This window comes from Corvus brachyrhynchos, unplaced genomic scaffold (genome assembly GCF_000691975.1).
Source record: "Corvus brachyrhynchos isolate BGI_N302 unplaced genomic scaffold, ASM69197v1 scaffold202, whole genome shotgun sequence".
NCBI classification, from domain to species: domain Eukaryota; kingdom Metazoa; phylum Chordata; class Aves; order Passeriformes; family Corvidae; genus Corvus; species Corvus brachyrhynchos.
The window spans coordinates 4216110-4232589 of record NW_008238132.1 but is presented as its reverse complement, the minus strand read 5'-3'; the positions used below and the strand labels follow the sequence as shown (position 1 = coordinate 4232589).

Sequence of the window (16480 nt, the reverse complement as noted above, 5' to 3'; positions counted from 1 at the left end):
CTTGTGTTGCTACGTGTTGCCTGCTCAGCTGTGACAACATGAACAGCATATCTTGATATGCCCATCATTATTCCAGCTACTCCTAGAGAAGGTAAAACCTGAAAAAGAGCTTTCCTTAGTCAGTCTGGTGCTGGGTAAAACATTGTTCCACACTTCACACAAGGCAACATCCCAAGACACTATAAAACCTGGCATGTGTAAATGGCTACTCCAGGTCTGGTTTGGATCTATTTCCCAGTTTCTATATGCACCTAAAGTTTATAGTTCACCTGAAGTTCACTGGCTTGTTTGAAGCTCAGTCACTATCATGAGGGGAGAAAGGAAATATCCATTTAATTAGGCCCTTTGTCTGCCAGTCCAAATGCCTTTGCTGATATTGAAGAGGTTGCACTCAGAGGCTCTGTTCAATCTGACCAGAGAATGGCAAGTGAGTGGATTGTAACTGCAACTGTTGTTTTGTCTACATGAAGGAAAAAAATAGAATAGAGGAGAGGAGGGGGTTTATTACTTCAGTTATATTTCTGAATTAAAAATACAGTACTTTTAATACAGTATTTTTAATACTTAAAAATTATTTTTCTAGGAAAAATACCCAGAACAACATCTATATATTGTGGAGGGGAAAAAAGAGCAGTTCTACTGAGGACACTGTTTCTGTTGTTTATAACTCTTCTCACTTAGGATTGACCAAGTATCACACATAAAAGTATCTTGGGGAAATGTCACTGTCATTTTTCAATATATTAGAATGGTTTCAGATGGCTAGAGAAAACTGCTAAGACATTTTCAACCCAAGGTGACATTCAGAGCTCTGAAGCACAAGTGAAAAGTGTGAATTGGTTTGTGCAGTTTCCATTTGCTCTTTTCACTTGCTTGCAATACACCATTTTCAGTATTAGACCTCAATACCTGGGGTGTTAGTTATCACAAAAGAAGCATAGCTCTCCATTCCAGTAAGAGTTTCCCAAAGGTCGAGTCTTGCTCAGTCTAAAACTGTGCTAAAATTTAAGTTTCAGCTATGGGTTTTAGAAGTTGCATTATACGGTCTGTATGGGAGTCACTGTTAGTTGAATGTGGAGGGATAAGAGGTGGATTAAGCTTAAAATTAACCTGAAAGTAGTTCTGCAAGGTACAGTCAACACACTAAAAAAAAACCCCAAAAACCAACAAACAAGATGGAGTGGGCAAGTCATTTTCTTTGATACATTTGTAATTAGTGGCATTTATCATAGAAATTAACTAAATCTGTTTTTTACTAGCATAGAATATCTACCAGCCAATATGAAGAATATCCATCTGCCAAAATGAGGAAATACTACTTTCCCAAACCCCAAGTAGTAACCAAATTCAAAATGCTGAAAAGAAACCCAGAAGGAACCAAGTAAAGACAGCAGCCCCGCTGTTTTATTTTTGTAGTTCTTTGTAACTCAGTTTCCTGTTCTAAGCAATAAATTGCTTAACCTCTTACAAGATTGAGCTTATTTTCATCATTAACCTTGTCCAGTAAAAGCGAAAGCAAATCGGCAGATGCAGGTTAGTCTGTTCCCACAGTAACAGGTAATCTGCTTACGGGGTGGATTTGCATAGTGCCGATGAGCCTGCAGCCCTGCACGTCCCGCACTACAGCTGCAGGAGCCAGCTTAAATACAGCTGACAGCAGGGAGGAATTGCATGGAGGAAAGTTCCCATTTTCCATGCACAAGCCAGAAGGCGAGGAAGGGGCAGTGGGAAGACAGCTGATTACCTAAAATGCCCAAACATAACTTTTCTTCTAGATCTCACCCTGAGCTTGCTGGTTTATAAGGCTGCAAGGAGAAATCAGCTTTGTCTACAGCACCACAGATACAAAGAGCAATACTTGAAGACTGGGCTGCAATTTTTGGCTCTCTGTGTGAAGTCAGTGCCAAGTCAGGTACCTGCAGTAGGGGCCTGTGCATCATTCTGTTTCTTGAATATGAAGTCATAATTTAACCCTCTTAGGTAACAGCCTAAATCATACTTCTTGAACTCAGAAACTAGGATCACTACTACACCAAAACAAGGCAGCTATACCAAGAAATCTGAATGTGAGCCAGACTCACCAACATCAGTTTTGTAGTCCAGTTTTAGCTATGTTGCAATGATTATCAAAGAATTCAAGAGAACAGAAGTGAGAGAGGTCAAGAAAGAAAAAGTAAACAGGCTCATTGAGATTCTTGCACAAAGCAGCATTCTTATGACTTATTACCAAATTTGAAGTGCAGTTGGGTTTGTTCCCTCACCTAGGTAGACGCCAGAGGTGGTTCTGCCTATCTCTAGTCTCACTCAATGCCCTTTGTTATAACATTCAGATTTAATCTAATTTCTTATCAGTCAGTAGATCTTTCATTCTCCAGGTTGAAATTATTGATGTTGGATATGACAAGGGTAATTTAAAAAAAAAATAAATAAGTCAAAACCATTTATTTTGGAAATGGTTAATGAGGTATTATCAGCTAGCAGACAAGAAGTCATTTTTCTACAGACGTTTCAGGGTCTGGCTTTAAAAGGTTTTTCCCTGCAATTATGTTACCCTACCCACAAATGCAGTTTTTCCCTTAGTTCAAATGACAGAAGCCCATGTACTGGATTGAAGTGTTCCAGTCCTTCAAATTCACATTGCACAATGATGCTGAGCACTGGGAGCTCTATCCTTTCGTTTTCTGTTTTTAAAATCTAGGAGGGAAACACACAAATCTGTTAAGAGCACAAAAAAAGACAGCAAAGGAAGTTAGGAAACATGGTAGGCATATATACACTATAATATGTTCTGTATATATCAGAATCATACACAAATTTCATCTCTAGACTATTTTGTTATTGTTTATTTTCTGGCAAGCCTTATTTGGAGACATAAATATTTTGGGCAAGGCATCAAAAGACAGTGTTGTACAGAACTGCCCATACTCTCTCTCTAGAGTCTCAAGCAATTCCAGACCAGTTCCCACAATGAAAATGTGTTGTGTGACCTCATGGAAGTGGGCAGAAATGTACCTCCACAATTTTTTCAGTCCTCTGGGCCCCAACTGTGCACCCAGTCTATTTCAGAGTGAGAGGGGAGATCTCTAAATATCTCCTAGATGTGGCTCCTTAGAGGTCCTTTCCCTTTCCCTTGCCTTGCCACCAGACTCTCATTCTTTTAATGTTTTCCTACTACATTTTTCTTAAAAGCAAACAGAAGGATAGGCTACAGTTGTAGCAATTTTCCTAAAGTGCAATTTTTGTCTCAATATATATTGTCCCCAAATGTTTTAAGATCTCAGGAAAAGAGGCTAATGGCAAGGAAGAATATGTATTCCCATGGCCAGAGGGATAGGGATAAAAGATGGAGCAGGGGAAGGAAGACAAGGTTGTAGAATGAGAGACAGTGATGACATTTGTTTTCTCAGATGAAAAGCTGTTGTCCTTTGAGAATGCTTAGCATATTTATCTTTTAAGGGAGGAAAAAAAATTCCCACTAGATAGACTGAAAATTTGACAAAGGTCTGAGAAATAAGATCTTCTCAGAAGATCTTTGTCTGTAGGTGGGTAAAGTCATAATAGCTCTGTTTTTCTTGGTTTCCTTTACATGAGAAAAACTGAGTAAGAATGCCTTACTATGCATAATTGTAAGGATATTCATTTCTTGGAGTTCTTTTTGCACTGCATCTCTGTCAATTGAAAGGTCAATTTAGTTATTTTTCCCTCCCTCACATCCTATACTGGGAGAAAAAAACCAACACCAAAACATGTAGACAGGTCTTTCAGATTTCAATGAAAATAACAGCTGTTACCCATCAGAGCAGCTTCCACCCAGAGCGAGGATGACATCTCCGCAGTGACTGAGATTTTCTCCCAACAGCCAGAGCTTCATCTCAGGCAGAGCCAGGCGCTGCTTTGCTTAGCAGAAGCAACTGTTGTGATTTCACTAACCTCCTCTGCTTTGGGTCTGAAAGGAAACTTTTGATCTGACTGCATCTACCACGTTATCGTGCAGATGATGGAGCATATTGACTGCAAAAATCGCTAGGCTCAGCATTTGTTTGTTTGTTTGGCATGGTGCATGCAGAAACTTTGGTTTCATATTGTTTTGGTCAGATGTAGGTTTTACATTCCCTTCTTTTTGCCTGATCAGTGCACTGGGAAGACCACCAATCTTTTGGGTGGGCTCTACAACAGTCTCTTATTTCCCAATTTATTTAAATTCAGGGTATGAAATCATTGCAACAAAACCACAAAAGCCATGGAGTTTACAGACAAGCTAAAGGCTCTTCTCCAGTGACTTAGATGCAATTATAGTATAATACTAAGCAAGCAAATATTGTTTAGTAAGGACTTTGTTTCTCCCCTAAACCAGCGAACGGTTAGAAAGACAGTCACTTCACACACGTGTGCCTAACAACAGGCCAAGCATGGATGCAGTACAATAGTGATTCAAGTTCAGCAGATAAGCTGGAAACAATCATGGACTTCCATACTGACCTTAGTCCATCAACATGTGTCCCATAGGCCAAATGAGAAGATCATGAAATACTGTAGGGCAGAGAAGCAGGCAATGGGCTCATCTGTAGCATGGGAATGTGAGATAGGTGGGACAACTGAGTGTGCCCGGAGTCTGGGGTAATTTTGACAGCTCTTGCACCCCTTACACTAAGCCATCCGTGCTGGAAAATGTATTTGATAAGAACATTTCGGCTAGAGGTTGGAAAGGACACTTACTGTGTTTCCCAGCAGCACTCAGTAAAAGAGTCTGTAGGTTGAAAGTAATGAATTACATAAGAGCCATAAGAGATACAGAGTTTTAATAACTAACTGAGGGTAGATCTTGCTATAAAAAATCTAGTTCTAGTTGGAGGTGCGTGGTATGCTTGAAACTGGGTTCAAGATTGTCAGAACCAAAAGTGTTGCTACATCAAGCAGTGGTGGGCAGCAATAGACAAGCCAAAGCCAGTCATGAGTAAGGATGTTTGTCTGCGTAAAAAGGCAGCAGCACCATTTATTTTTTCTCCAGCTGCTGGCTTTCAGACAGCCTTTAGCAGTGCCCCAGCCTGGCAGTGCACCTTTGTGTCCTGGGGTGCACGGTGCTGTTACTTCTGTTTGCAGGCAGGGCATCTCCCAGCAGAACTAACACTGCAGTTCCTGAACAGCTTTCACTAATTGAGCTCTGCACATTAAGTGTGCGGTATTAAGGCATGATGTTGTGGCTTTTTACATTGTCTGCAAGTATGCAGAGCTGCTGTGCATTACTGGGGCTTCTCAAGAGACCTGTTAACTGCTTTTTAATATTTCAACCTCTGGCATGGGTGTTAATGTGGTGTTATAATTGGAAAAGTCTCTCTCCCTTACTCAGCAGTTTTGCTCCATGTGTGTGTTCCAAGACTTACTTGCTGACTTTATTGACACACATAATAAGTTTATTGCTTCTCTTCTTGCTCTATACTGTTATTGCCAAGTCCCAGGCACGCAATCTTCAGTCTTGATGGAAATACATAAGCTAAAAAAGCATAAAGTCTGACTTCTTTTATCCAGGCCTGGGGCTGCAAAGTTGTTAGGTAGTAAAATGAGAGAAGAGGGGGGGAATGCATCATTTCAATACCAAAAAGAGTTGATCCAGCCCAGCAGTCCTGTCAATACAGGTTAACAGAGTACTTTTTCATGGTATGTCTCTGGCCATGAAGACCATTTGTTTCCCGTCAGTATAATATCAGGTTATCCCTTAGTTATTTAAAATTAGATTTGTCTGGTATTTTATACTTTCCAGGTTTGTCCACAAAAGCCTGAACCAGAGTTCATAGAAACAGAATCACAGAGTATCTTAAGTTAGAAGGCATCCCTAAGGATCATTGAGCCCAACTCCCTGCTGTTAGTTAGGACTGCCTAAAACTAAACCATACAACTCAGAGCATCATCCAGAACTCTGACAAGCTCAGTGTTTGTGACCACTTCCCTGGAGAGCCTGTTCCAGGGACTGACCACCCTCTCAGTGAAGAGTTACTCCTTGCCCCAAAATCTGGCCATACTGATTTCTGCTGAAGAGTGGCCAAAAGTAGCAAACTGGGCATTTGATTTTAACTTTGGGTTTAGGAGGAGCAGTGTTGCCTTGAATAAAATGAATTTTTAAGAAGGGAAAGAATAGAAGAGTGGCTGTGAATTGTTAGGATCAGTGGGAGAAGTGGAGATTTCCTACCACCATGCAGAGTAATTTGAAAAGGATGGGTTGAGTAAAAAGAAACTCGTTTGATATAAAATGTTAGCATATCCCTACACAAGTAACTTACTACTGAATCACATTTCCCTGCATTCATTAAGACCTTTTTATTTTCTTCTTTTTATGCTTCTTTTTAGGATTTCCACAGATTGGCTTCAACATCAGCTTAAGTCTTTCAGCAGAGTAGGGAAAATTGAGTTTGGGGATTTGGAAGCTGATAGTAAGGCTAAACCTAGGAACTGGCTGGTGTCATGACAGCTCAGCCACCCCAAGGCAAAGAAGGACTGGTACAGAAGATGCAGAGGAGGGGAAAGTCTTGCAAAGCCATGTTTGTGACTTGTGCTACTGCTTAGGAGAAACAAGCCATAAAATAATGACTTGTACAGGGTTTCTCACCAGCAGAAGTTGCCACACAACCATGCCAGGTCAGGTTTTAGTTACATCAGCTTCCTGAACTGGCCTGCCACTGTTCACACTCAGTGGTAACAGCACTGGAAATGGGTGGGAAAGGACATTCAAGGGCAGGGGAAAGGGAGCTTGACCACACCATCTTCATGTGACCTTCAGCTTACAGTGTAAGAGCTGTAGCTGTGGGAGAGGGCTTAGAGCAAGGCACACACCTGCATCGCCGTCTCTGAGTACATCATCTGGTCTGGTGAATGTCACTATTATGGTGAATAACCACTATTAGGGCAAGGTGCAATCTTTAAACAATTAATTTCATGCCATGCTTACTTGCAGTGGTAAGAACCACAAATGACTCTCTAGGTTTCGTTTCCTCTGTGTGGTCATGGATTTTCCAGACAAGCTCAGCACCTCTCTGTGCAGCCCAGTCAAGCAGTCCTAAAATCCCACGAAGGAGATTGACATTGTGCGCTCCCTCAAATTCAGCTTCCATGTATCCCAGCACTGATTTGCTGTGTTGTTTCTGAACAGTGAGTGGGTGCTCAGGTTCACTTTGTCCATGCAAAAGTGAGCCTCATAATCCCACCACATGAGCAGAGCAGTACTGCAGCAGGAGCCACTGTAGCACGGCCTCTTGTGTTAAAGCATTGCCAACATCACCGAGCAGCCTGTGGGAGACAGCTGCGTTCCCTTCCCACTGTACAGTTTTGACAAGGATAAAAAGGAAATACTCAGATGTCCTGTGGGAATGTGGGTGATCTCAGATATGAAGGAGTGAAGTGTTAATCACTCATTGCATTTTTGTAATGAGGAACCACATTAACTGTGTCATTTGGTATTATTGCTTGGAGGGTTGGGGAACTATGTTACATTCATTCTGCTCTGATTCTGCACATAGTGAACATTCTGTGCAACTGGACACCTTGCCATAGAGAATAAATCTGCTGGAAAAATGCTGTGATTGATTAAGGGTGGTCTTGTTAACTAGAGACCTTCCCAAATGGCAACATCTGCTTCAACAAACCATGAGAAATAGAAGTACCAGCAAAAACAATAATGCCAAACTCACAGCAGCAGGTGCTGACTTTGGAACAGTTGTCTTTTCATTTTTAAAATCTGTTACTACTTTGCCAATGTTCTATAGGTATGCCAGGTGACTCAATTTGCCTTTTTTATTTATTTATTTTTGGCAAACTGAAATAACATGATACTTTTGAATAAATCTGAATAAAACAAGAAATGTATTTAATAGAACTTAAAAAAAAATCTGAAGGTCTGGTAGGTCTGGTAGGAGTTTTAAACGATATATTTTTGTTACAGGAGCTATTTTTATTTTAACCATTTTTGTTAGCACAGCAAAAATAAAAAGCACAAACAAATCTTTTCATGTTATTCCAGACGCACCATTTGTCTGCTCCAGCATAAAAAAGGATTATTTTAATCACTCAAAGATGCAAGGTTTTGGATCTCAATGCAGCTCCCAGGGTATCTGTCTACTCCTGGTTCCAAACCATGGTGCAGCAAAGGGGAACAGCACAGTTCTGGCCTCTTTCTGCACCTGTGAAGAGCTGGAATTTGCTGCAAAGCCAGGTAGCACAGAAGTTAAATAATTTGGAGAAATACTCTGCCAGAATGCTGGCTCAACATCTGCCCAAAGTCTTCTCTGGCACTGAGAAGAGGCTGCCACAGTCAGAGGGAGCATTTCCACCCTGCAAGGATGGGGCTGAAGGCAGCAGGCTCTTCCTGCAAGAAGGTCTGGCTACCATGTCTGCCTGAAGATTGAAAGTGGTGGCTTGCTGCCAGGAGGAAAAGGCTAGGAAAGCCGATGACTTTGGGAACAGTAGCTCCCTGTCAAGTGAAGAACACCACTAAATGCCATGCCAGCTGCAGCCCGTTGCCAGGTGGGGCCTGTAGTGAGGGGAGGGATGATACTGAAGAAGGGCAATTTCTCACTTCCCAGTACTGTGTTTCCAATTAAGGGGAGTCACCATTAAGTAGCTAGATGTTTCATGTCTCTGGAAGTATCCTGGGGGCCCAGGAATACCTTATCCTCTCCCCTGCCGAAGGCAAGGATGCCCACACACACTTGGGCGTGGTCACTCAGGGAAATCAGGTCTCTCCTGGGACTTTGTCATATGGTTTTGCCCCCTTTTTCCCCCTGGCACCAGGCAGAAATCTCTGAGTACCTGTAATCATTTTATATTGGGTTTGTGGTTTGGGTTTTTTTTCCCCAAAACCATGGTCCCATTCTTTTCAGGAGACCTTGCTGTGGTCCCTTGATGGCATAGCACTGATGCTGATGAAAGCATCAGATGTGCCACTGCCTGACTCAGCTTGTGGGTGTGCCTACAAGAAAGGGACTGGCCTATGCCACTTGGTCTTGGCACACCACAGGCAGGGGATGGGGCATGGTGGCACAGTTTTATAGGGCAGCATCGTTTCAGCCAGGCAGGGTTGAACCCTTGTCCTCTCAGCACAAAGACAGGCAGGAGGTTTTCTGGCTCCTCTATTCCTTTACCTGCCACTGAGTATAACCTAAGAAGTTGGAAACTGAAGCCAAGCACTGATCCTTGGGTAGAAGCGTGGGTGTCCAGGGGCCTGGACTGGGTTTTGTTTTGTCAGCAGCTGGTTAGCTGCATCTGTGAAATGATGCTCTGAACAAGGAGAAGTCATACTCTCTATTTTTAGATATTTAACTTGGCATGACATGAACGGCTCTCAAGCTAAATAACGAAGCTGTTTTCAAATAGAGATGTTGTGCACTCACTGGGAAAATCCATTAAAGAAAACAGTTCTTTAAAAATGCCGTAATAAAATACTGCACTGCAATGATGCAGGAAGTCCTTGCATTTGCTGCATTACCAAACAAGCAGAAAGAGAAGCATAGAGGAGGCTAAGCCTGTCTATTTGTTATCTTACACACTGTTTGGAAAAAGAAAAGAAATCCTGCAGTTTGAGTATGTGTAATCTTGGAAGCTCTGAGCCTCAGGCACAGACAAGAAATGGGACAAATTCAGGTGTCATTTTCACTTTCCCTCTCTGTTTGGAAGATTAGCTGGCTAAGCAAAACACTTCTGCATCTGGGTAACAAAGCAAGATGTGGCAGTTCTTCAGGGTTGTGGGTGTTCACTGTGGATTTTACTGACACACTCTTGTACGCTTTAGGGGGAAATTGTCTTAGTGTGGGATGGGCAGAAAAGGTTAAGAAGCCACTGCTCTTGTGTGTGATAATATTTTTTTCTTTATTTCATTTTCACTGTACAGCAAAATAGTTATTTTGCTTTCGGTTGTTAATGAACTGAGCACTGCCATCTTGTGGGCATTTTTAGCAAGTGAAATTATTCTTGAAAATCTGCAAAGGGCAGGAAAAAAAGCAATCCATGAAGATCTTGCCAACGGATTACTTTCCACCTCCATTATGATGCCTCTGTTTGCATCTGTAGACTCGTCTGTATAAACCTAAAAATTAAATGAATAAATCTATATGAAAAGTGTAATATAATTTTAAAAGCCGATATGTATCTCTTTCTCCCTTTTTCTTTTTTTTTTGGGGGGGGTAAGGGGGAGGAGTTGAATGGAGATTTATCAGTATCATGTGAACTTTGCAATCAGGAGCATCAGTATTTCTCTGCACATTTCCGAGACCACTTCAACAGACCATGAGCTCAAAATCCAATAATTGTATTTAAAGTTTATTGACTCATGGACTCATGGTGGAGTGGTGATTCTGTGAAGATATCTTGGATCCAAACCTATCAGCTCTTTCTGACAGGTATTAATTGAAGGGCCATTCTTTCAATTCTCTTTTAGGCAGCAGCAGTGAGACAGAGTCATTCGAAACACTCTAAGGTGAAACCAGGAGACTGAAATATTTCAGTCTCAAGACTGCTTAGCATGGTTCTCCAGCACAGAGAGAGATGCTAATACAGCCTGACTTTGTGAAAATCATAGAGTAAAGCATAAATTTAAAGAGAGAATTTCTCCTGTTGTCTAATGAGTTACTTTTTACACAGGCAGATAGTGAAGGGACAAGGGAAAACCATTTTAAAACAAGGGAGAAGTGATTTAGATTAGCTATCAGGAAAAAAATTTTTACCCAGAGCATGGTGAGGCACTGTCAGAGGCTGCCCAGAGAAATTGTGGGTGCCCCATCGCTGGAAGAGTTCCAAGCCAGATTGGATGGGACCCTGAGCACCTTCTGCTACCTGGTGTAGTGGAAGGTGTCCCTGCCCACGGCAGGGGGGCTGGAACCATGTGATCTTTAAGGTCCCCTCCAACCCAAACCATCCTGTGGTTCTATGAGTTTAGAGAAAGACTTTAGGGACAATTGTCAGTGTAAGAGGATCAAGGCATACCTACACACTGCTGCTAGAGAAGTCAAAATACATTACAGAGGGTCAAGAAAATGAACCATAGACACTCATTAGAGTTTCTTTTCTCCAAGAGGCATTGACAATGCCAGTGTATCTACAGCAATGAAGGCAAAAGTATGGCAAGAATGGGTATTGGTGACAACCCACTTCTATATATCATAAATAAAAAAAAAAAAAACATAAAAGGATACTTCAGTTACATACCACAGAGGCTGCTGAGAGCAATTCAAAATGGGGAGGCAAAGCCATCTCTGACTGGTGCTTCAGGTGATGTCTAGACTACAACAAGGCGCCAAACCATTGGCTCAAAAACCTGGTCATTGCCAACAGCCTGGAATAACAATGATATTGTCCAAGACAACAACATTTCTTGCCTCCTGCCAGGAATAAAGTGTGTGTCACTTGATGGTGAGGGACTTTTCCTCTGACTCAACGCCTGAGGTAAAATCTTCAGTGACCAAAGTCCCCCGCTTACAATCCCTCAGTCCAAGAACAGTGCCCTCGCACCTGTCTTCTGCAGTTTTTTGGGCTATGCTTGTGGTTTTTTGGGCTTGTGGTCAATGCTACAGATCCCAAACCAGCTCTCAGTCCATCTCCAAAGAGAAGACCCTCTGACTAGAGCCAAAAGATAGAAAGTTGGAGGGAGCTTCCCATGTCCGCAAAGCAATCCTACCCCCAAAGCCTTTGGAGATAGAGAAGATAGATGTGGCTGCATAGTTGAGGTATATGCATATATTATATTTTTTAAGTATATATATATATGTGTGTGTGTATGTGTGTGTATATATATATATACACATATATATAGTATGTACGTATGTATATTTTGTAAGCAAATCAGCCCTGAAGAAATTGGTGCAGGGCTGTGTCAGTACCGGAGGCCCTGCAGCACAAATGTGCAATGCACGTGGGCTTTCACTGCTATGAGAAGGTGGGCAACAGCCCACCATGTGGACTGTCTACTTTGGGAAGTGCTCACCGAACAAGTCCTTAGAAGCAGCCTAAAAAAACCACACTGACGTGACCACAGGAGGGCTGCTTCTCCTCCACTGGTCCTCCAGTCCTTCCCACTGCCCCAGAAATCCCCCATGACCAGTGAAAACAATTTGCACGATGAACAAACTGCATGTACATGGCATATGGGTATTATTGGTTATACATCCAGCAGTCAGTCCTGGTTCTTTTGAAAGCCTTATTTCTTCACCTGTAAAACAGGCTTAATAGTAACATGGTTTGAGTTTAGTTTGTTTTGTTTTTTTCAAAGAACATGGAAAGCCACAGCACAGAAGTCCTTCATGTAACAGATAAAAGCTATTAACAGTGTCTTCGTGGCTCTGGTCAATAAAGCGGAAATAAATTGCTTAGCTAGAAAGGATTATGAACAGTTTTATTAATGTTTGCAAAGTACTTTGAGGCTCTAACATGGGCAGTGGAAACAAATATTGTATAAACATGATGTTATTAAATGACTGCTCATCTCTGGGAAATGGCATGGGAGCGGTTTTTCCGTATTTGTCGTGACTCAGTAATTCCAGGTAAAACACACGTGTTTCACAACTTAAAAAAAGAGAGAACTCTTAACTGTCAGCTCTGTCAACACATCTGAGGAGTCAGAAGCCAAGCCATGTTTTTCCTGGCTTGCCAATTAACGCCACTAGCGGCAATGTTACAGGGGAAATGCTCCTTGCCGTTGCGTTCCATCCTATTCCACAGGATTTCACCTGAGGATGTGAGTATTCTGACTGTAGGTGAAGGGCTGAGATAGTGTCAGTCACTGCTTATTTAACAGTGCTGCTGACAGACAATGAATCCAAAAGCCTTCAGCTCTCCCTCCCCGTTCAGTTCTGGCTCAGCAGAGTTTCTATGTGTAGAACTGCCAAACATTTCTTTTGATTAATAAAAGCAGCAATGACTAAATTCACATCGAGGGTCAGTACGCTGGGTGAGAAACACCATTTTCACGGAGTCGCTCTGAAGAATGCAATTTGAGGTACTGAATTACATGATTATTTTTTGTCAAGATGCTGAAAATTATTCATCTTCTCCCTGCCCTAACAACCGATCAAAATGTCACTTCTTTTTCAGTGCAGCTTCTAACCAGTGATATTTAACACGGGTAATTATGCCTCTTCAAATGCAAAGTAGTCAAGTTTAGTAAAGCATGATGCATGGAGCAGTTTTACCAGCTGTTTTCCCGAGCCTGAACTTCTGAGCTAGACTAATACACTGTGATCCTGATGCAGGACTTCTGGTGGTTTCATGAAAAGCATCGGAAGGCGAAAACGTTGTTGTATTGTATTTCTACTGTGTTTGGATGCTGGCCCATGTGGGCTCCAACACCCCCAGAAGCAAGCTGAAGCTGGCCTTGTGGCCATCAACAGTGCTCTGAATATGGCTTATGGAAAAGTTCCATTTAGTTTTACACTTGCAATAACATTGTGCCTTGTATGTTGTTTTTTGTTAGCTGAAAAGCATATGTTTTGACTTTTCCCATCAACGTAGGAGCAATGGCTTGTATTTTAAGTCATGGGACAGAAAAGAAATAACAAAGTCAAGGGTTTCTTTCCAAGCTGCTGCACCTACGCAACATTTTACAAGCTTTTTTTGCTAATTTGCATAATTGCTTTTTGCTATTTTTTACTCACTTCTGCTAATTATCATCACTCAATTTTTTGCACAGAATTAACAACTTGTGAGGACATTTTCATAGCACAGAAGTAAATTTTCTCTGTGAGGGTATTTAATTATTCAATTCTAGCCAAAAGTGCTGACACGCATAAAATGCATCAAACATATTACCCTCTTCACTGGTCCATAGAAAATCTAATAAAATCAAGAGGCACAGAAAACCTTTTGCAAGGTGTTCAGACACTGGAAGACTGGATTTCATCATTTATATGGATTTATTGAAGCTGGTTGATTACCTATTAATTGATTACTACTAACTCTTGTCCAATTTTACATTAGTGGCCAACAGCCATCACCCTTCAGACCTTGCTAGATGATGCACAGCAAGCAGAAATTTGCTCTGATGACATCAGCTGTGAAGCAAAAACCTACTCAAACTAGTAAAGGTATAAAGACCTGACACTGGGTATAAATGCCATCTTGTTACATGCTGGACTTCAGATACTCTCCATCCAATAAGTATTAAAAATATCAAAAACATACAGGTTTTTTCTAATACCAACATCACAGTTTTTGAAAAATAATCACTCTAAAATTGAATAGCTGTAGATTTTACTAGCAGACCCATCAACTACCCATCTCTCATTACACCAATTTCTACTATGACTGTAAAAACAAGCTCCTCCATGATGCCGAAACATAAATAATTCTTGGCAAAATGATAACAAAACCCGTAAGATTTCTAATAGATCTAATTCTGGAAGGATACTTATTTGACAGTCAAGTAAACTGTTGATGTGAAGGGAAGGACTTTTGAGCATGAACTGACTAGCATGATTCCATTTTATTTAGTTAATGAGAACCCCAATTTAAAAAAATTCCCCTAATACACCAGTGCTGGTATATTGGTACATACTACGACCCAGCCTGCCTTTTTGAAGCTACTTTGGGTGACACCTCAATCTTCTGAATGTCTCCAGAGGTACTTTCCTCTTCTTGGTGACTGTAGAGAGAATTTTAAAACCCTGTTAGGAAAGAATATTTCATCAAGCAAGTCAAATTTAGATCCCCTGCTAAGCTGGGCAGAATAGATCCCACATAAATATACAAACTGAACATTAAAAGAAAGCTGTTTACTCATGTAAGTTTACTCTGGGTGCTGCAGTGAGTGAACATGCCCACCTGAAAGATGGCTCTGGTGACTCTTGTAGCTTGTGTGAGATCCTCAGTATTTCTTAGAGATTGAAGCCCCTTCCAGATGACACCCCAAGCTGGGGGACTGTCCCCGTCTCAAAGATGACAGTTTCATAACATCCATTTTTATAGTGTGGATTTACACCTGAGGAGAAGGTTATATGTCAGAATGGGAACACTGCATTGGTAAACCTTGCCTTTCATTTTGTAGGATGGGAGATTCACCCATGCCAGTTATTGCAGGCAAGACAACAATTAAATGAGCCCTGGGGACAGTCCAGCTCACAGCAGGCACCATGGCTGGATCTGGCTGCCTCTGAGAGCACAGGAGCATGGGCACCTCTCTTGGACTAAGCTGACACCAGCTCAGCCCCACAAGGGGACTTGGTGCCCAATGTGCAGGCAATCAGTTCAGAAATCGTTAACTGGCCTCAAACTACCTAAACTACCCCTGAAGAGATTGAAGGTGTCATCACGTTCAACAGAGCAGACACTGAAATACTGGTATTGGAAAACCCAGGGTGCTACTTTTACCTAGCAGCAAGGACCTTTTTTTTTAAGAAACCATCCATTTGCAGAACGATGTGCACCTAAAGTTTTATCCTCAGTGAGTATTCTTGATTTTTGTTCACAGGCTGCATGTAGATAATACTTCTCTCTTAGTGACACACCATACTACACACAGAGGAGTCAGACACAGCGGTGATTATCTTGTGGACAATCCCTTGTTTCTCTTGGAAACATTTCAGGGGTGAAGTAACAGGAACCACACTGAAAAAAAGTCAAACAAACAGTACAGTATTATGGCAACTGATTACATTGCATTCAAAAAAACATTAAGGGTCTTGCTCTATCTCCTTTTTCTTTTTTTTTTTTAACTTGCACATATATTTTTTTTCCCAATCCCTGTCCTTCCTCCACCACCACCTCTCCAAAATCTTCCTGCTGGGATTCATGTACAAAGCAAAATAGCTAAATTAACTGTTCAGTACTGTTCCCAGAGGAGATCCAAACTGTAGGATACACACTGGTTTCAAGGCTGCTAGTCAAGCAGTGTATTTGACTGTGAAATTAAAGATGGCCCTGGGGATTCCTTCTGTGGTCACACAGATGAGCAGGGTAAATTTCAGTATACAATACATAACATTCAGAGCAGGATGATCACAAAGTTGGTAGTTAAGGCAAATTAATGGTCAGTCAAGTAAAAAAAAATTGTCATGATCATGCAATGATCACTTATCACTCCTGTAACTTCACAGATTGTTCCTATTCCTAACAAAGCGCTTTAGGGTATCCCAAAACTTGAATTGCACCAATAATGAAATCATTCTTGGAAAATATTAAGTTCAAGGCTAGTTACCATGTTCCACCACAAATTATCTGGCCTTAAGTACACATTTGCTTCTAAACTCCTGGAACTTAGACACAAATGTATAAATAAGCATTTACCCTAAAACTATTTGGTCTGGGAAAGGAAAAGCTCTAATTTAGAATACAACATGGAGAATGTACTTCTTTAAAATCAGGATAGTCCAGGTTAAATGCCTCTGATTGCAAGGCAGTATGGCATGAAGCAAGAATCCATTTTTCAACAGAGCAAATCAAACCAGAATGCAAATAGAGTTAACTATGCTGGAAACCATAAACTCTGGGATGACTGACTGTGAAACACCAG

At 41.3% G+C, this 16480-nt stretch overlaps 1 long non-coding RNA gene across 2 annotated transcripts; it reads right to left on the bottom strand.

Moving 5' to 3' along the window:
• Nucleotides 1–10159: 10159 nt before the first annotated feature.
• LOC108446596 lies at nt 10160–15574 on the bottom strand. 2 transcript variants are annotated; one of them, XR_001861819.1, is made up of 3 exons: nt 15340–15574; nt 14794–14950; nt 10160–14614 (listed from the first exon to the last, which is right to left on the bottom strand). It is a non-coding gene; the product is annotated as an uncharacterized LOC108446596 (long non-coding RNA). The 2 variants fall into 2 exon arrangements; XR_001861820.1 differs by having other exon boundaries at nt 15396–15574.
• Between the last annotated feature and the right edge of the window lie 906 nt (nt 15575–16480).